Source organism: Mandrillus leucophaeus, unplaced genomic scaffold (assembly GCF_000951045.1).
Source record: "Mandrillus leucophaeus isolate KB7577 unplaced genomic scaffold, Mleu.le_1.0 Scaffold4, whole genome shotgun sequence".
NCBI lineage: Eukaryota > Metazoa > Chordata > Mammalia > Primates > Cercopithecidae > Mandrillus > Mandrillus leucophaeus.
In genome coordinates, this window is record NW_012104253.1 from 13,661,304 (window position 1) to 13,665,384 (window position 4,081).

Genomic DNA, 4,081 nt, shown 5'->3' on the forward strand with positions numbered 1-4,081 from the left:
CCACTAGTATGAGTTTGCAGTGAGGATGTATCTGATGCATCCATTTCTGTATCAGTCAGACTCAGCAAGAAGCAGATGGCACCCTCAAGCAGGGTAATTGACAAGAATTTAACACAAAGGTGTGGACAGGGCTAAGGGATGGTGCCACACGGTGGGACTGGCATGCCTCGGGAGCTCACTAGCCCTAGGCTTGCAGGAGGAAGGGAGAGAGAAGTGCAGGAGAGGGACTCCAACAGGAGCTGAGCTGACATCTTCAGCCAAGGGAGGCAGCCAACCTGAAGTGAGCCCGGCAGAGTGGATAAATACTCCCGGGTCTTCACTCTCCTCCCACCCTCTGATCTCCAGTTAATGCTTCCTATCGCCCAAATCTAGCAGACGCTGGAAGGCAGGGAGCCGGGTGACATCATCCTTAGAGTAGGGGGATGGAGACTGGCTCTGGATAGGTGGATAGAAAGTGCACAGCACATTGCTGGTGCCGGAGCCTCTTTCACACATTCCATTTTCTGGACACCTGCAGTGTGTCACTCTGGGTTTGACATTGGGGAAATGCAGTGAATGAGCTGTCCTTAGGCTCTGTGTAGAGATTCTGCCTTTACAGATGCCAAGATAAAAAGAAAAACCACAAGTGACTGGAAAAGAAGAAATGGATACAAGCATCACTGGCACTGGGGGTGGTGAATTTCAGACCATGTCTCTGGAGCCCAGCCCAATGTGGGAGATAATTTCTGTGGGCGAGACAGTTATTAGTGCAGCATTTCCAATCAGCATTTCAAGAGCATGGGTCATAATTTACATTCTCTAGGCTCAGGAAGGTTCTGGAAGACAATATGTGCTTAATTTACCATCAGTGAGCTGTTTTGTTGCTTGTAAGGCCAGGTTTTATTTACAAAACAACAAATTCTGCTGCCTCTGCCAAGGACTGGACATCTTGACACCAAGAAACACAGCAAAACCCAGCCAAAAGTGACTTTGCAAGCAGCATGATGAATTTCTATATGGTTCTCCAGCTCCCGCATTTTCTTAGGGAAAGCATGGCCAGAAATGCCCAAGTCTGTATTTTGGCAATGGCCCAAGCATCTCAGACTCCACTGGCCAGTTCCAGATCTTTAAGTAACTATAATAAGAGCCATGCTGTCTGTCTCTAAAAAGTGAAACACGAATCAAAAGTGAGTTTGTTTTAATTTAACAGCATCAAGACTGTGAAAGGCAATGGATATGTTTAGGCACCTGTAAACGGAGAATGTGGGGTGAAAAAGAGAGGCATAGCTGGGCACGGTGGCTCACGCCTGTACTCCCAGCACTTTGGGAGGCTGAAGCAGGCGGATCACTTGAGGCCAGGAGTTTGAGACCAACCTGGCCAACATGGTAAAACCCTGTCTCTACTAAAAATACTAAAAATTAGCTGGCCGTGGTGGCATACGTCTGTAATCCCAGCTACTTAGGAGGCTGAGGTATGAACATTACTTGAACCCAGGGGCCGAGGTTGCAGTGAACCGAGGTCGTGCCACTGCACTCCAGCCTTGGTGACAGAGACTCTGTCTCAAAAAAAAAAAAAGAAAAGAAAAAGAGAGGCGGGAGACAGGGCCACCAAGTACTGGCACACTGTGCCAACTCCAGGGACCACCAGATAGGTTACAGCATGCACGGCACCCTTGAGGTTGTGCAGTGTGGTAGCCCTGGCAGGATTCATTCTGTAATATATTTTCTACAGGGCATGCTCTGTACTCCTGACAGTCAGAGTCCTCGATCTGGCAACTGACAATGAGCTTTAAAAGAGCCCACCTCTTTCCTAGAGAGATGAGATGAGGCAGAACAGAATCACTGGAAGAAACAGCTTCAGAGTCGGAACTCCTGTCAAGTCCCGGCTCAGTCACTTGGGAATTGAGTGGCCTCAGGCAATTTATGAAACCTCAGTTTCCTGATCTGTGAAATGGAGAGAATAAAACTACTTGTTCTGGGGATGGAAGGAGATTGTGCACAGGCACTAAGGACACAGGAAGCATTTAAAAGATAAGAGTGATTGCACCTGCAGTGAGCTGCCACTGTACTCCACTGTACTCTGGGGGACGACAAAGTGAGACCCTGTTTCAAAAATAAATAGATAGATAAATGATAAGAGCTGCAAATAAGACGATATTTGGAATGTCCGATGACAGTGGTAATAACAGTTAACATCTATTGAACCCTCATGTGTGCTGGGCACTGAGCTAAGGGCTTTACTTGGCTTAACTCATGTAATCATCTTAGCCCTCTTTGGAAGTTGTGTCTCCATTTCACAGATGAGGAAACGGGCACAGAGAGGTTAAAAGACTTGTCCAGGGTCACCCTGCTAGTGCGTAGTACAACTGGGATTTAAATGCCAACACTCTGGCTTTCAACGCCAAACTCTTCACAACTACATTCAGTTTGGCAACTTTTAGAAAGCAGATGTGAATTTTTATGGCATAAATAGTCAATCCAGAAAATTCCATTTGTGAGGACTTTCTAAGAAGGAGGAATTTCAAAATGAAGACCAGCAGAGGCGGCTTATCCAGCCTCTTAGCCTGCTGGGATGTGGCTAGGGTAGTGTCCAGTGGGAAAAGCAAATCCCCCTGCCTCCACACTCCCTGTGCCTCTCTCTCCCTCCTCCTGCTCCCCGGCCTTCCCCTGCCAGGGTACCTTCTGTCCTCTTACCCACTGTCCATCCTTCCGGAGACTCACCTAGAGGCTAAGTCACACCGTGTGGAGCGCTGAGCCACCCAGAGGAGTTAGCAGAAGGTGAGATGTTTGCTGTCTCTCTCCTTCTACCTCCCCTGCCTGCAGTTCCAATCACCCTTCGTCCCTAACCTGCAACCATCTGTCCTGACAACCGCCTAAGCTTCTGCAGACTCTTGCAGTGACAGTTCCAGACATTCATTTCATAAATAAGAATGGGGGCACCCTGCTTTGAGCAGGATAACTGGGCTGAGAGCAAGGGCCCTGTAGAGGGACAGCTGTGTGCCACCAACCCCGGGGCAGTGCAATGCTGGGAAAGGGGCTAAGGGCACACAGCGGGGTTCAGCACACATTACCTGGGGCAACCAAGAATGCTCCCTAGGGGAAGTGATTTGGGGTCTTAAGACGGAGGCAGGAGTTCAAGAGATGGGAAACAGGAGGTCTCTGGAGTGGGGAGGGCCACAGGAACCAAGATATGCAATTGTGAAAAAGCAGGAGGAAACAGCTAAGGGTGGCTTGGGACAGGAAGTGGATAGGAAGAGGGCTTCTGTACCCAACTGCCTGGATTTGAATCCCAAGGCCTCTACGTACTACCTGTGTGACCTTGGGCAAGTTGTTTGCCCTCTCTGTGCCTCATTCCCCCATGTATAAGATGGGAATAACAATAGTATCTACATCATACACCCCTGAACATCAAATGAGTTAATGCGATTAAGTACTTACAGCAGTGCCCGGCACACAGCAGAGCTCAATAGATGCGGGCTGGAACTATTATTACTATCATCTGTGAGCATGTGGGGCAGAGGGCACTAAGGCCTTCTTGAATTATCAAGAAGGTCAGTAGGAGGTCCTCTAAGCCATCCCTGTGGCAGGCAGGCTCCGGCTCTGGGGAGCACCGGGCAGGGACCCAGGGGGCTGCAAACCTAAGTGCAGAGCCCCAGGCTGGGCTGGCCAGGCTGCGGTCAGGGCAGGTGCAGAGAGGCCCAGAGCTGCAACACCGCACTTCATTTATTGCGTGTGCTGGGCACACGGACGTGGAAAAGGACAGAAAGGCTACTCCTGGACTGTTCTCTAGGCTTCTCACCCTGGGGTTGTGGTGAGAGGCTGCTGATAGCCAGGGCACCCGGGAATGGACGTGGCTGGAGAAGGACCCTTGTCCTTTTACAGCCAGGCCCACTCTGAGCCCCACGCAGTGCTCTAGACCCTGTCCCCCAGGGCAGGATGGTAGTGGGAGCAGGCGCCGAGCCTAGGGACTGTGGTCAGGGTGAAAGGCAGGGCGTGGACCCTCACTCAGGGCTGCGTGTGCCCGACGCGGGGGTGCCGTGGAATCGGAGCACAACTTGGCCCTGCGTTCCCAGGAAGGGGCCCGAGGACGTCCCCAGGCCAC